Genomic DNA, 17,921 nt, shown 5'->3' with positions numbered 1-17,921 from the left:
ATTTTGGTAAAGCTGCACCAGGCTTAAAGAATCCATGATCTTTTTTTTTACTATTTTTCTACTATCTTTCTACTTCCTACTATCTTTAAGACAGTCACACTCACTTTGGTATGCAAAGTATGCAAAATAACTTGGTCCCAACAACTAAAACAAGCCTCAAAAGCAAATCTTATTTCAAAATAGTTTAGAAGCAGTGATTTTATTTCAAAATGGTTTAGAAGCAGTGAACTGTCAAATTCCCTTCAGTACAGATCTAGCGATCTATGAGCCTAAGCTAAGAGTCGCCCTGAAAAATATACACAAACACACTAGGAGTACTCCCACATATTCCCTCAGCTCTGTCTATCTTGACACATACACACACACACACACACACACACACGCAAACATACACACAGACATAGAGTAGCCAAACCCCCGGCATGCAGAGAAAACAAACTAAAGAACATCATGCGTGGGTCAGCATAGCTTGGGGGTGGGTGGACGCCCAGTGCTGCACTGAAAGAGGTTATGTGACAGTCTTTACAGTGGGGGGGTTACGTGTTCACATTCACACACATGTCCACAGATATGTATAAATATTTCCACATGCGCTGTTTAGTTATTTAGTCCGTCCATGCTGAACATTGTTCATGTCCTGCTCAGTGTGAAGGTGTATATATTATTGAAGAACATTGTTTGTGATTGTCTATTCATTGGTGAGCACGGTGATAATTATGGCTGGTTAAGACATCCCTGCAGACATGTTCTGTGTTTCACATCTGAACTTCCGCGATGACCCCTGTCTCATCATTGGCTCCATAAAAACAGAGTGCAGGCCGTTAACTTTCCACATGTCAAAAAGACTCCCTGAGAAATCATTGCCCAGTAGTTGTTCTAATAGACTGAAAAGCTTTCCGCAACGATTCCACTTAATAGTTAATAAGAACTACAGTAATTAAATCAAGGTAATTACTGTAATTCTGTAATGAACATGTTTCAAAAGCCTAGGGGGACAGGGAATGCTTTGATTCAATGTAAACGTTGTAAATGTAAATCTTTTTTTAAAATGGAGGCCTAGGTCGGACCTATTCTTCACTGCGTCCTCTTGTGTAGAGTAGCAGACAACTAGGAAGTGGTACACCACCTCCTGGTCTCACCTGGTCAAAGGCTGTCATGTGGTTTGTGTGGAGTCTGCGGAGTACCGGCTGGTGCAGATGTAGTGCAGGAAGAAGCTCAGAATTGTAGCTCACTCATGCTGTGGAACAGGCATTAACAGGAATTAACAGGATTGGACGCACAAGAAGGTTGGACTGAAAAATTATACAATCAAAGACCAGAAAAAGTGGTTAACAAAGCTCTGGAAAGGGATTATAAATATATAAATAATGAAATACATGTGCATAAATATGATTCTGACTGATTCTATTGTAGGTACATCAGCCAGTAACATTGGACTGGAGTTTAAAAAGGTCAAGTGATACAATGACATCAAACATGCAAATGCCAGCAGCAGTTTTGCATTGCTAGTTTGCTTCATCTCCTTGTGCTCCACAAGAACAAAACACGTTGGCTTCATAAGTCACTTGGTCATTGTCAGTGACTGCAGAAGATGATTATTCAATTTCTCTTCGATCTCAGTAAATATGACCACGGTTTACCCATGATATGATGTCAATTAAGTCTGCATTTATATGTAATGAATCCTATTTTTCTATGGAAGTTCTGCTGTGCTTACCATGATAAGTGAATTGTTGAATTGTGGGTTTATGAGTAAATTTGCTGTTGATTCTTTTATATTACAGTGCATGGCAATAGCAATTATGTTATACTAATATCTTTACATTAATGTATATATGGATACATAATTTAAATGGGTCATGGCTTAAATGATTACTTTCCAGGTCTTTTCTTCAAACCTTCATTACAGTGTATCTGACATGAGTTCTGTGTCCCCAAGTAAAGATTTGGGACAAAAATCCTCCATCTGCTCTGAAATGTCCATCAAAGTTTCTGATGGAGTTTGATGTCATCACCAGCAGAACAGCCCTGATTGACAGTGAGTGTGACATTTCACCTCTCACTTCCAACCTCTCCACCATACCTATGAAATCTGCTAACTGTCCCTGCCCTTATCCTGAGCCTTTCCCAGTTGTGGTCTTTCGAGCATCTTATTGGCCGGAGCCCAGAAGCAGACTCCACAGGTCTGTTGGAGTAATTTAGCAGAACATGGGAATCTGCTATGGTGGTTAATGTGATGGGGGTCTCATCTTTGGAAACAGCAAATTGGTTTCAACAAGCACAATGAAATCTGCATGTGACTCACAGGTTACTATTCTCTGGATCTACATAAATAAATGAAAAGATTAAACAGGATGTTCTTTAATGATGTTTGCATGTGTGATGTCATGATCAGCTATTCTTTCTTGCTTAGCACCAGTGTGAAAGCTGTGCCCTCAGAGTCATGTACTACAACTTGAACATAGATCACCCAGAACACAGAGTTCTGAGTTGCTAAATAGATCTCAAGAGCTAGGATGGTTTTATCGTTCTGTCTCTCTCTTTCTTCCAGCAGCAGTTTCTAATTAAGATTAGCCCTATGGTGGCACAGAGGAAGGCCCAGCATGATGAATTGTACCGATAAAACAAAGCCTAAAAAATATAAAGTGATGCAGAGTCATGCTGAAAAGCCATTACTAAAATGGATCTATTCTAGAACCCAATTTCTCCATGTTTTTATAGGTTCATATAAAAAGTGATGTGCAACACAAATAGGCTGTTTGGCAGCGTGAGGCAGTTCAGAGCACCCACACCCGCCTGCTGGAGTTCTGGTGGGTGATGGATAGGCCGATCTTTACAATGTCACCTCTGCTGGTCTGTGAGTGTTAGAGAACCCCTTAGATGCTCAGACATTCACAAAGACATGAGGTAACACGGCTACATGGCCAAATCTGAGATCCTGGCGAGATCAACTTTGACTTGCCTCCAGCCACTTTCTTAATTTATCAGGCTTTTAGTTCATCAGTGCAGACATTCTACCACTAACTCACTCAGTCATGCATGTTTATTGCTGCGCCTCTGTGCTGCTTCTAGATTCACTGACATCCGGCTTCAGGCTCTGGGAAATCATGTGAGACCATAAAGTGCTGCATGATGACTGACACGTTTAATGGCGCTGTCATAACTGAAGGCATGTTCAGGCTCTTTCATATCTACCTCGTTAACTTGGTGTTACGGCGATGTTTATATGCAGAACATGCAGAACATCAGTGCCCCATTCGCAGATATGTACTCAAGCCTCCAGGTTACTTTTTTATTTAAAGGGCAGTATTACTCAGTATTACATAAATAATCAGAAAATAAAAACCAAAGAAGCACATTTAGCTAGATCTGTATTTATTTACATATTTAAAGGAGGAAAAGTATTTTGTGTCTGTGGATTAAACAAATTAACAGTGGAGACACTGGGGTCTTTTAAAAATTTTGTGGATCAACCACATTCTTCAGTAACATAAAAAAAAAAACATTTTTTTATGTTTGTCATTTGTGAATGATACATTCAAGATATTTTCTAAAACTATAACTTCTTAATTAGCAGTACAGTGTATGTGTTTTTTTTTTTTATTGTTTTTTTGCTCATTTAAATAAAATATATCAGCGATGTTCTGTGTTTGGCTATTTAAATTAATAAAAGCCGTTTATTATTAAGGGCTTTCCTTTGCTTGTCCTTCTTGTCTTTGACTCTCTGGGCTTTCATCTTTGCAAAAGTGCATTCTGGGATGCGCATCACTCGGGGGAATAGAGGTATGCAGTGGCTCATTCTTATGCACTGAAGCTCTGCACACATGCCTCTGTGCTCATTCAACAGCACCACAAGATTTAGATTTTCAGCTTTCTTCTCTGTCCCAGTCTCTCCCCCACTTGCCATCAGCTAAATGTGATAAGCCTCAATTTGTCCAGTCACCCCTTTACCATCACACTCCCAGTCCTCCCCAGTTCTGCCTGTTCGCTACTGCTTCTTCTTGTGCTGCTTCACACTGACACTTTCTCTCCCAACACCAGCTTTCATCTCTCTTTTTCTGGATAAGTATATCAATGTTTCTGTATAAATGTTTTTGTGTACATGGCATCTGAATTTAACCTCATGCAGTTACAGTAATTGTTGCTTTAATCGCTATATTAACAGCCGGGGAAAAGCCACAAAGCCTTTGGTGAGATCCAATTTCAGTGAGAAAATATACTGAAACCAAGAATAACGAGTTCAGCCCCATGTGACTCAGCATATGGCATTTTCATTACATAGAATCTGACAAATGGAATCCTAATTTGTATTAGACTTGCCAGAGGCATCTCAATTATCACTGGTTAACAGTGATTAACTGTGACCTTCACAGGTTATTTATCAGGAAATTCTTGATAACACATCTAATAGTCACATACATAGTCATAAAACATTGTCACAAATAACAGAGTTGAAACAGAGTATGAATGAAAGAAATGAAACCATTTCCACAAGAAAGGCTCTAGCAACCGCCTACTTCTGTGTAACGTCCATCCTCTGGCTACAGAGAAACCAAAACATGGCTGGTATCACTTTGGAATTCCTTTAAAGGAATTCTTGGAATCTTTGCAGGAATTTGAGGATATGCCCTCCATTAATCAAATAGGACGTTTTTTAAAATCTGAATTTTGTTAGCATTGTGAATGCAATAAATTCTGATAGAAATTGGAATTAAAAGCATTCACTTACAACAGCATGTAACAGATTAACAGAGTGGTAGAAGGGTTTGAAGCTCAGGGCTAAATTATAGGGCTGAAATATCTGCAGACTACTACATGAAGTTGTTAATTTAATGGCACCGAAGATCCTGAAAGACTTGGATCTTGGTGTCGTGGCTTCTTAGCTCCGTGTTACTGAACAAGCTGGTTGCTTTGCTGTGTGAAATGGGTTCATTTAGCTGCTCTCACTAGACTGGACAACATAGACTACAATGGGAGTCCAGATCAGTTCAAAGGACCGCTTTGTATCTTTTTTAGTAATAACTTCAAACAAATGGTCCATATGTCGAGATGAATCTGCTGGGGGGGATGAACCCAAGTTGAGTTTTAATTGATTAGCTACCATAAATGAATAGATGTCTGCAGGATATTAACAAGTGCTTGATAGAGGAAAGGAGAAGATATGTTGAGGGTTTTCTGTATCACAGTGATATGAGAACCTAAAGTGAGAATATGAGGAAGAACAAAAGAGGAACCAGGCCGTAGGGATGCCAGTCGAGAGTCTGCATGGAGCAGATGTGGATCCCTTCCACAACACCTTATCTAACAGATCTAGGTAGAATGAAAGGCTTGGCCATGCCGAGCCACAAATTCCAAGACTCATAAGGATGCAGAAGAGTGTCTTGTGGTTATTTAGGCCAAGCTGGTTTGTGGTTTCTCAGTGACAGCCAAAAGGGCCTTCTCTGTGGAATGTGCTGCTTTGAAACCAAACTGATTAGGATCTTGGAGATTCTTCTGAGCGAGATTGAGAGACAGTTGATTGAAGACAGAGTGCTCCAGAATTTTGAAAGAAAACAGATAAGTCTTACTAGAATAAACTTGAAGGCCATTGGTACCATTACCAGAGGTTATGGAGCTACAGTACAGGCCAAAAGTTTGGACACACCTTCTCATTCAATGTGTTTTCTTTATTTTCATGACCATTTACATTGGTAGATTCTCACTGAAGGCATCAAAACTATGAATGAACACATGTGGAGTTATGTACTTAACAAAAAGTGGAGACCTGGTCTCCACAGTCACCGGACATGAACCCAATCCAGATGGTTTGGGGTGAGCTTGACCGCAGAGTGAAGGCAAAGGGGCCAACAAGTGCTAAACACCTCTGGGAACCCCTTCAAGACTGTTGGAGAACCATTTCAGGTGACTATTGAAGGTCATCGAGAGAATGCCAAGAGTGTGCAAAGCAGTAATCAGAGCAAAGGGCGGCTATTTGGAAGAAACTAGAATATAAAACATGTTTTCAGTTATTTCACCTTTTTTTGTTAAATAAATAACTCCACGTGTGATCATTCATAGTTTTGATGCCTTCAGTGTAAATGGTCATGAAAATAAAAGAAAACACATTGAATGAGAAGGTATGTCCAAACTTTTGGCCTGTACTGTATTGATATGTTGAGAGTTGATTTTAGGAATTGTCTATTATTATAAAATGTCTGTAAACTGGAAACTTCTGAATGAACATTATTTCAAATCATCAGAAATGAGTTTGAAACATGAACCAATCTAAATGTTCTGGCAGGAGAACAGGAGAGGCAGGACTTTTCATTAAATGCCTGTTCCAATCTGGTGTGTTATGTCTGTTCTAAAGTCCTTCAAGTCTAGATAGGGCAGGGAACTAACCATTTGGTTGATCCATTCTAGGAAAATTTAGGAAAAGTTCAACCAAAATTCTCCAGAAACATGAGTCTGATCAATATAATCCAATATTAGCTGTACTATTTGTATATTTTGTCCAATAAAACTAGAGTATCCAATGAGTGTCAAATGTTTTTCTAAGTAATAAAAAAAAGATTTCTGTAATGAAAGATGTTTAATCATTCTGGTACAGAAAAACAATAGCTGCAGGAACCATTTGTCACAATACAGAGAGGACTCAGACGTGCAACCGTTATATTTTCAAAAAACACCATGGACAAACCAACATATAGTCGGTTTTATAGGGTTTATAAGGGCTCAGCCCCTCCTCAGTCGAGTGCTATCCTGCCCTTCAACCCACACTTCCTTCACAGCCACCACCCACCTGCTGTTTATTATGAGAGGCGTCTTACTGTTGTCATAAAAACCCAATATCCCTGGGTATCCCAATATCAACATGCAGGCGACCCGAGACTCAACCCAGGTCACAGTCACTCACAAAGAGCCTTGGAGATTAGATTAGGTCTGTGGAACTTGATGCAAAGAGAATTACTTTCACTCACCCATACACACACACACACACACACACACTCATTCCTTTTAAATGGTAGTAATTAAAATTATTGACATGTAACAAATTTGTTGTAAATGTGCAACAAGACACAACCTCTGTAAGCAGAGTCAAACCTTCAGACTAGTTCCTTTTTAGATTTTAAAATGTTTCAATTGTAAGCAAAATCTGGCTTTACCATCATCATCATAATCATTATCACAGTAACCATAACTAAAGACAAAAAGACAAGCAAGCAAAAGACAGAGAAGAGGAAGGGAGAAGTAAGAAAGTAGGAAGAGAGAGTGAGAAACACAGGCTAGAGTTCAGCAGGAAGGCTTCCTTGGCAGAATGCGAGGAACAGGGGATTGTGGGAATTTACACGGGATTACAGAGAGGCTTCTAATGCACTCATCCTGCAGGACATTTTCATTAAGAAACAAATGAGGAGGGAAAAAAAAACATCCCAACCCTCTTTTCCAGTTCTCAGAATTAGAACAGCCCGAATGTGTTCTCTGACCCCCTCCCCCTAGTTCTTTACAGAAGCCAGCACCATGCATGGCACCAGCAAATAATATAACTTTATCACTATTACCTGTCCATTTCCATACATTCGGCATTGAAAACATGTCAGACTTTTCTGTTTCGTAAGATAAACTGGTTAAAAAGGAAGTGATGGAAACCTTTGAACACGAGAAGGCCTGTCAAACCCATTTCAACATTGTTGACTAGATACCTTGTCTGGATATCTGGGTCTTGATAGATATAAAAAAAAACATGTCAGATCCAGTGGAAAAACGGTTTGACTGCCAAAATGGTTCAAGAATGTTTTGAGGAACAAAAGTAAAGAACTTGAGGCGTTGACTTAACCTTCAAATCCTCCAGGTCACCAAAAAAGGTACTTTCTGTGAGATGTACTGGAAACTGGATTCTGATTCATGGATTCACCAGTTTACAATTTACAGGACTGCTGCTGACCACTTAGTGCCAGTTTCAATGGGTCACAGCTTTTTAGGGGGACCTAATCAATTTTAGTGGGGAGGTCGTAATAGTATGGTAGATTATTGTCAGTCAATGGGTCATACATATAAGATTGTGCACATGGGTTGGTGAGGGAAGGAAGCGCAGGAGCAAGATGGCCGAAAAGGAAACAAAGGGAACAAAAACAAACCCGCAAGCACGTGGCAAAAGGCGGGGAACAGGAACGAAAACACAATAACCACAGGTACAGGTCAGTCTCTGGTTCCACGTTAATGGAGCAGCATTGTTCTGCTGCATTCTCCTTCCTAATATGGGGCAGTGGTGGCCTAGCGGATAAGGAAGCGGCCCCGTAATCAGAATGTTGCCGGTTCGAATCCCGATCCGCCATGGTGCCACTGAGGTGCCACTGAGCAAAGCACCGTCCCCACACACTGCTCCCCGGGCGTCTGTCAGGGCTGCCCACTGCTCGCTAAGGGTGAGGAGTTAAAAGCAGAGGACACATTTCACTGTGTGCCCTGTGTGCTGTGCTGCTGTGTATCACAATGACAATCACTTCACTTCGTTAATAAAAGGGCCCTAATCATGGATGCCTAATCGGCAGAATCTGACCATGATTAGAGCCCTGTTGACCGCCCAGCCTCACCCTGTCGTGACACATATATGCAGATAACTAGCATGCGTTCATTTATTTTTGTTCATTTCTGTTCATAGCCATGATTTCTGAGTCACTCCAACGTGATCATGTATATATGGTGTGGTCTTGACTTTGCTTGACTGAGAATGCTTTGCCATGGCTGCTCTGGGGACACAGAGGTGTAAAAAGCAGTCAGTGGCTGCTGCAGGAGGTTAGATGCCTTTCACCGCCCTTCAGCTACACCACTGGGTCAACTAAACAGGAAGTTCTGTTTTATACAAAAAGGCTAATGTGCTACGTAATATTTTGGTTGCTAGGAGCAGTTTGTCTTGGTATGTATCTCTCCTCAATGCCCTTATCCCTGTAGTATCAGGGGAGTGTGTGTGTGTGTGTGTGTGTGTGTGTATATGCTGAAAGCGATGTTAACAGGAATCCACAGCCAAGCCATTATTTTCTTCTGCATTGCTTCACACCCTAATTAAAAAGGGCTTATAGGACATTGCTGCAGACACTGCTGCCCTGGTGTAATTAAAATTAAAGGTGCTGCTGCAATTGTGAGGTTGCTGTAAGGCTCTGTCTTCCCGCTGCTTCACATTCGCTGCCTTGCCGGCACACTGGCTGGCCACCATGGATTTTCCTTGAAACACCAGGCCTACATGCAGCCACCAACAAATCAAAAGCCAAATTCATCTCGGGTGACCTTTTCGCCACCCCAGAGCTGTTTGTGATGAAAAGAAAATGAAAGTATTTTATATAAGAGAAGGATTATGACAGATTAGGACACTAAAGCCTGAGTTCCGGCACTAAAACAAACAGAAAAAGACATTCATCTTGCAGACCTAAGGCAGCACAATGCAAACAAGCAGCAAATTATCCTTATTTCTGTTGTCATTTTTTAATCATAAGTCAAAATTTAAGACAAATGCATCCATAAAAAAGACAGTATATATACACACAATATGAATTTCATGTATTGACTGTAAGCAGGCACATGTTCAGAGTGAAAGTCAGAACGCCACTGGCTGCTCGGCTGCCAGCATTGGAAAGTGGATGTTGTCGTGTTGTCGTGTTGCCAAACGCACAAAAAGTCACGCAGCAACGCTTAGACGGTGCCTTTAAATACCGCTCCCAAAACAGAAGCTCTACTCACGTGGTGCACTTCTGCTTCTGTCACTTTTTCACCCAGGCCAATATAGGAAATACACACACACCTACACGCTCACGCACACACATTTCGTAAATTTGTTGACAGCAGCGGGGAGCCCCTCGGAAGGAAGCCTTCCTCTAGCCTCAACTCTTTACCGCAGTGCCCTGATGTGACTCCATTATGTTTAAACAACTTTGTAAAACAGCAGGTTATCAGGCCCCTCACGACCCCGCTTCCCTCCCAAAAGTCTTTAGGACCGAGAAGTGCGTTGCAGTTAAGGTTTATGGCGCACTCCAGTCAAGGCACAAAGGGAAGATGGACCCCTGAACCCCAAAATTCAACTAAATAAAAGTGACATAGAGGGCTAATTGTGCTGTGCCGGAAAAGACCAGTTTATGGCGTTGTTGCAGTCAACGTGTCTCAGACCTCCAAACCTCCTGCAGGGTTGTCTTCATAGAGAACAAAAAGACCGGTTGACCGGCTCTCACAACGGGGATGACACCGTTCAGCCTGCGAACTTCCCTGATGTGTCAGAGAGTAAAGTGGTGAATGCAGGGTACTTTCCGGGTGCTTTTGTCTCACACTGGTCACGTTTGAAAAGGTCAAACACGAAAGCGCTCATGACTGATATTCATAATTGTAGAGTAACGGACGAACACCAGCTCATGCTTCCTCGGGTGTCCGAAGTTTCAATTGAAACATTGTATTTTTTCTCAATAAATGAACCGATCAAAACGGAAGTATAGTGTCATTCCATCTCTTCAGCTCATCACAAGGCCCTGTTTTTTGGCGAGTTTAACGTGTCGTAAATAACGCGGGTCCAACATTTTGCTTATTTGACAGCTGAGAAGGAGACTTCAGTGCAAGTCAGAAAGAGTATTTCAATTATTACGTGGTATGTTTTGGGGTGGAACAGAATGGCACATCACCGTACTTTTACTAGACGGTGGTGTCAGATCTATAGTGATTGTGTGTTAACCTGGAGAAATCAGTCTTGGCCTATTTCTGCACAAAGTGATAATGTGTGAGCAGCACTTTGCCAAAACTTGTCCCCAGTCTCAGCAGATGAAGATTAAACCATCAGTTGAAATCAAATGTTGAAAAAAAACATTTCCAACAAATAGATCCAACAAAAAGACGCATCTGCCTCACGTCATATTTACAAAAAACGGAATTATGTCAGCGGGTTGATTAAAAGGAGGAGTGGAGGGTTTCACAGCCTCCATGGAATTAGTATCGGGTGGATTCCAGTGAACAATATGAGTACCTCGCACACCTCTCACTCATACACACACGCATGCCGTGGGCAGCCAGAAAGTAGTGAGGGCAGGAAGCGACAAAGAAACAGGAAGTAAGCATGACATTCACGGGCTTTGGCTTGCACAACTTTTTTAATCGCTGTGCACCATGTGGCATCACTTGTCTTGCTAAGGCGCTTGCCCAAATTTGTCAAATTTGACACCGTTGTATTTTCTAACGCTGCAGACAGAAGTCTGTGAGCTGGAATCTACTTCTGGGACAATGAATCGTTCATTGATGATAAGTCTGGGTGACTAACAGAGTAGGGGCGTGTCAGGGCGAAGCGGCTGGCATCACCGCGTTAGCCAGAGCAGAATTTTTATTAAGTTGCATTCCTATTGGATCTGAATCAGACCACATCTCTGTCTCTCTCTCTTTTTCTCTCTCGCTGTACTCTGAGGAAAACAGGATCTGCAGAGCCACAGTTGGCTGGCCATTTATTGTCTCTGAGAGTGCAATGGATCTTTTGAACAATGAAGGCCCAAAGCCCCATGCTGCCTGCGTGTGAATGCCTCACTGTATGGCTGGCCGCATTGGAACTGCTGATCAGGTCCGCAGATCTGACGGAGCTGCCAGGGGTTGACATCACCAGTCTGTAGCGTTTGGCCAACATCCCCTTTCGTTCATAAACTCTTATCAGTTCGGTAAAAGGCACCAGCAACTTCTGGCTGAGTCACATGTCACAACCATGCCCACTTTGTCTTTGGCTTAAAGTCTTTTCCGAATTTGAAACATGGATTACATAGCTGAGCTGTGTGTGTGCATTGCAGCTAAACTTAGAGACCCTCGGCTGCAATAAAACCAGACACCCGGTGGCCCCTCTGTACCCACCCAGATTAGAGCAGCTGTAAACTGCTGTCTGTTTCTGGGATTTACACACAGGCTTTTGTCGCAGAGGCCATGCTGTGAAAAGCCGCCGGAGCGTCCAGGCCCTTTCAGACAAGAATTTACAGCCCGTATCTCATTATGTGCCCATTTATAAAATGCCGCCATTAATGAGTGTGTTTTTTTCGTATGGTTAAAGATTATGGCTGGACAGAGAATGTGTGCCCTTGCATTAGGAACTGGAAAATATAATGGTAAAAATGAGAAAGTCCAGTTTTTCATCAGCACAGGTTCAGCTTTGGCCTTGAGTAAAGCCTATAATAGAGTGACTCACTTCTAAAGAGCTGACACATAAAGCGTGTCATTTACCAAATTTCAACACTCAGCTTGGGGTTAACAGGTTGTGAATCTCCAGCGTTTTATCACCAGAGAGGAGACGATGGTTAAAGGTGACTCAGATGGTGACATAAGACGAGAAATTAATGCTGGGTGGGTACGTGACACGTACCTCAATCCTTGTGGGCATTATGAGGAGTCTTGCTGTCCTTGTGCGGTGGCCAAAGTAAGATTTTATTTGACAATATTTATGTCATGATTCAGTCCTTGAGTGTGTGTGTGTGTGTGTGCGCGAGTGCCAGACATGGCAGGTATCTGAGTGACTGAAGTACCAGAGATGGCAAGAACACGCAGTAGGGGCAGCCACACACCCACATTCAAAGGTTTCTTTTTGAGCCACAGTGCTCTTTTTTTACCGTGTTACTGGATGTATGCACTTCCTTCCCAGTTGGGAGGTTTTCAATTGTAATTTGGGCAAGTTTGACATTGGTAAACAGATTCACCTAATTTAATTGACCAAAAACGCACATTTACAGGTATAACAGTAAAAAGGACTAAAGAACAAATGCAAATATTGAACAATGTATTGAAATCAAATTGAGGTTCTCGACCAACGCTGGTAAGCTACTCCACTCACTCACTTTCCACTTAAACCTACTCAGGGTTTCGGCTGCAGGGCAGGGACTCGCTCAGGTCATGCCCACTGCATGGCGCACACACACACACGCACACACACACACATACCATTCATACAGGTAATTCAGAATAAATTCACCTAGTGTACAAGCATCTGAATAGCAAGAGGAAACCTATGCCAACACAAGGGAAAAAATTGATTGTAGAATTTAGACCATAATTTATTTATGATAATACATTTATTTATTATAAGCACAGTTTAACAGTGAATTATTTCTGTGGTTACTGTGGTCGATGCTTGGGTAGCATTCAATAGGTAAATATTATAATTTGGGAGGATTTGTGTGCATTTTTTAATTCATGAGAAGATGAAAATCTTCCCTACTGCAAATAAAGTAATATAGCCTGACATCACATTCCTTGTCTTCAGGTGGAGGTCTTAATAAATGCATACTAAATGTTGTTATTATTAAAAAAACTACTCTGATGTAAGTTGTCATTTTTTGGGAATGTAACCCAGCATGTCTACTGCTGACGTCCTATTGCTTTAGTGCTGCTGCTAAGTGGTTTGCTCAGTGTGAAAACGTACGGAACGCAGCATGGTCTCTGTTTATTCTCTACGGTAGCAGTCTGGAACTGCCCTCTAACTTAGACCTCTGAGTGTAGCAGTGCTGAATTCGAATAAGTGCAGAAACCAGAGAAACATCCAGCTATGGGACTGTCAGTCTAATGAATATGTTTCCTTCCTGAACAGCAATGTGTTGGCCAGAGATTCAGGAGAGTTGTTATATTTGTGGATTGCAACATCAAATCAAATAAAACTTTTAATTTCCGAGCATTCTTGCATTTCCTGGCATTTGTTATTTTTTCAAAATCGAATGGAATTGGGTTTTGTTTGTGCACTTGGCTGCTAGGGTTCTGCCTCAGAACTAAATTTTAATCAGATTTGGAGTGTTTTGATGTGTATACAACTTTATGCATTTTTGGTCATAAATGGTCAAAATGCTCACAAAAAACACCTGATATATTAACTAATTCCATTCAATTTGACCTTATCTCATGTACATGATAGGTCATTAAATAGGATGTGATGACATTCATAAAATTAACCACATTGTGTTTTTATGCAATAGCCAAGATTATTATTTGCAATCCACATGATGAAAATAAGCATAATGACAATGAACCATACTGTAAATTTTTTTACACAGTCCGATGTCATATTAAACATTGATTATCTGGTTCATGACAACCAGGTTTAAGCAGATTGCAGAGAATGTGATGTTGGCATTGTTTTCAGTTTTAGCGGCTCATGTCAATGTGGGAAGACTGATCAGTACCTTTCGGCACACTGTTGAATTTAGTCAACGCGACGACTCATTGCTCGCAACTCCCAGTTCTTGACTTTGTGTGACCATGTTAGCCGAAACAAAGATAGGGCCCATCATGTTGATCTTTTTTGCTGATTATGCCATGAGACGAATGTAGCTTTTTAAGTCAACCCTGGTCTTCAAGCTCCGATGAATAGTGTGTTATTAATTTTTTCCAGTAAAACCGGTGTTGCACAGGTTACCATTTTAAACCAGCAATTATTAACATCCTGCATACAGTATGTACCTTGAATAAACAAGGGTATGGGCCACAGTGGAACGACCAGCAATGATCAGCTGGTTTGCTGTTACAAGTGTAGTACCAATGAGGAATGGGTCTCAGATTTTGTGTGACATGAGCATCCTTCTATGACTGATGACAACAGGATAATGTCAGGGTTCTGTAGCGACCACTATAATTGCAGGTTTTGACAAATAGATGTCTAGGAATTTGGCTGGCACCTCCAGGTACTGTCTCAGGTCTGACGTCATACAAAAGCTATGCGATTGTGATTTGTTGTTGTCCGTGTTAGCCAACTGGCCACTTCCTGATAAAATATGTAGCTTTTTTCATATAGATTTGCGGCAGAACTCAAGTGGAGTCTTTAACACAATTTATTATTAAACGAACAACCCATCTTTTTTCTCACAAACATTCCATTAGGTGGCAATAATGCCAACATGACTAACATGGCTGACAGACAATCTAGCCAACGTGCTCATCATGACAAACCCAACTCCCGTAAGTGGAAAACCTGGAGTGTCTGTCTGTCTGTCCGTCAGACTAAACAGGGATACATAATCAGCATTTATGTCCTTACATGGTTCTCCCTGTGAGAGTGTGTGTCTAAAGCATGCTTTACCCTATTATGGTGCACACACACACAAACACACACACGCATTTTTTTAGGCTTTCCACCTGAGGGAGTATAGGGTTTAGCCAGGGGAGGCCTACTTAGACATACAAACACACACATCACCACAACAGCTCAGATCCTAATGATTCGGGTCTGGGGACCCAAATACACACACATGCACAGTTGTGCTGCTGTATTTAAAGGGTTTCGCAGATGTTGTGAGTGGATAAGAGAGAGGGAAAGGCTGGGAAGATGAGGATAACCTCGTACCCGGAGACAGCCTGTTACGTGGCCAATTACATCCTAAGGTACGTTCCCTAATCAGCTTACACGTTTTTCTCAGTCTTTAGTCCCACCTCTCGATGCTGTGGACTTTTGCGGTGGTGCACAGAGTGTTTTTCACTTCCATGTGCTGTCCCCGTCTCTTGAACTGAATGGAGTCGAGGTTTCTGGTGGTTTGCTGGTCGAGCACAGTTCGCTTGCGGCTGTGAGTTCCTGTGGAAATGTCTTAAGTGGCTATATGTGGTTTCTGCAGCTGGAGGTTAAGCCCAGGGCTGGGACACTTGCTTAATTGAAACGTTTCACACAACAAGGAAAACTGAAGTCTTGCATATTTTATACGCGTCAAATCAGAAGATTTCAGACCAGAAGTCTCCAAGCATCCTAGTATTATACTTCAAGGAAATGAATGCGAATGAAATAACATATAGGTCATAGATATAAAACAACATAGATAAAGAAATAGCACCGCACACATCGTAAAGAAAAATCGTCTCCTTTTAAAGTCTACTTACCAAATGGCTGTGGAAACACAAGACACATTTTTCTGTGTAAGAAATCACTCTTTTACTCCCATGTTGGTGTTTTTTTTGTCACTCCTTGTGAAGCACAGCTGTGTTAGTGCAGGTGTGTGTTCACATACATCATGTCTACTTTCAGTGACGTACCAGCCAAGCTTACAGCCAAGATTGAAATATGAACAAAATGATCTGTTTTTTCTGTTGGTTAGTGTGGTGATGTTGATCATATTTAATTCATGTCCATTCATATAATACAATATAACGAAATGTATAAATTACTAATGAGCACGTGGTTTTCTGGCATATTTTCAGTGGTGAGTGTGAGTGGGTGTGAGATTCAGAGTGAGATAGAAATGCCATTTTTACCATACTGTAAAGCCCATAAAAAAAAATTTAATGATGAATATAGCATTCTTTCATTATGTAACTAGAATATGTACTGCCCTGGGCAGGACCTGGTCCCTCCCCATCTCATTACAATGTACAGATGAAACTCTGAGCTGGACCCCGATCTGACAAACCCTGCAGAGCCCCAGGGACATAAACAAAGTAGGAGTGAATGGAAGCCTCCTCCTCTTCTTCTCTCCACCTCTCCCTTCATCTCAGCCCCTCTTTTGTCTTTCACCAGTCGGCCTCGCTCACTCACTCACTACCTTACTCTTCTGTGTGGGTTTATACATATTCACTTGTTTATAATATTTAAAAAATATTTTATCTTCACACCATTTTTTTCATAATGAAGGATCTCTTTCAAGCGAAAGTGTACAGATGGCGAATAATATTGTATTGCTGCTCAGAGGCCAACAGGTTAACACAGCTGTGGAGTTTCCTTCTCTATAATGTTTTTTTCAGCTTTTTTTTTTCATTAAAAACTTTTTTTCTTTGAAAAGTTATTGAAAACTATTGAAGACTTTAACAGGGTACTGTATGTGTGTGAGGAAAAAGTTAAAGACAGGCTGCGTGTTAGTGTAGGTGTCTATGAGAGAGCATGTTAGCACACATCCCAGTTTATCAGTAAGTCAGTCATTTCTTCGTTTTCCTGTTCGCACTCCTTGTCCATGTGTCTCCTTCTCCAGCCCGATCCCAAGACCTCTACACCCATGTACGTCCCTATGGTGAATCTCAGTAGTGATCTCTGTTTGTCATGCATGTCCTCTACTGAGTTTCCAATTCTGGTTCAAATATTTTGTATTCTCTCTCTCTTTGACAGTAAGCCGTCTCTTGGCCTGTACGAGCCTCTATATGTGAGGCGTTATCATAGCCCAGACCTCCAGAGCTTCTGCACCCCTCACCAGGGTAAAGGGCCGTACTGGGTGAGTCCTCAGCGCTACCAGGCGTCGGGAACCACCTGGAGCAACTCGCACCACCACCTGGTCGTCTTCCCCGGCAACACCGGCTTCTCTGACATCCACTCGTCCCAGAGGGCCGGCCACTGCCGTCTGCACCACACACTGGTGTAAGTGTTAGCTGAACGCATTTCGTGCTTGCTGAGGGTCTTTATTTGGGTCCCGTCACCACACAGCCTAGAGCAGAGGTGTCAAGCTCATTTTTACAGGTGGGCCACTTCAGCTTTATGAAATGTTAATGTTCTTTAATCTATAGTTTATTCAAGGTACACATATTACATAAGCATTTGCACAGATGTAGAAATATATGCCAGCACATTGATCAATTATCACATCTTATAATATGCGTTAGGGAAGAATATCATTCAGCTTTTAAGATCTCATGAGCCACATAAAATTTCAGATGTTTACGAATGAAAGACATTAAAACAAATAGTCTGAATAATGTTAATTTGGGCTGAAAGGCTTTAGTGGTATGTAAATCTCATCTACATAAACATAGAAAAAATTACTCATTCTTTCCATCACAATGGAGGACACTTTCAGGCAAACCTTGCGTTCACCTACAGTAGCAATTACAAATATTGTACACACATACACCTTCACAAATACCCATGAACAGTAACAGGAACCAGTAAAATAAATTATTTCTTATTTCTGTCCAAGGACCGCAAAATATAGACCTTCAACTAAACATCTTTCACAAAATCTCCTTCAAATTGGTGATTGTCAAGAAAGAAGGCA

Source organism: Denticeps clupeoides, chromosome 1 (assembly GCF_900700375.1).
Source record: "Denticeps clupeoides chromosome 1, fDenClu1.1, whole genome shotgun sequence".
In the NCBI taxonomy this organism is placed as follows: Eukaryota; Metazoa; Chordata; class Actinopteri; order Clupeiformes; family Denticipitidae; genus Denticeps; species Denticeps clupeoides.
This window is presented reverse-complemented; position numbering follows the sequence as displayed.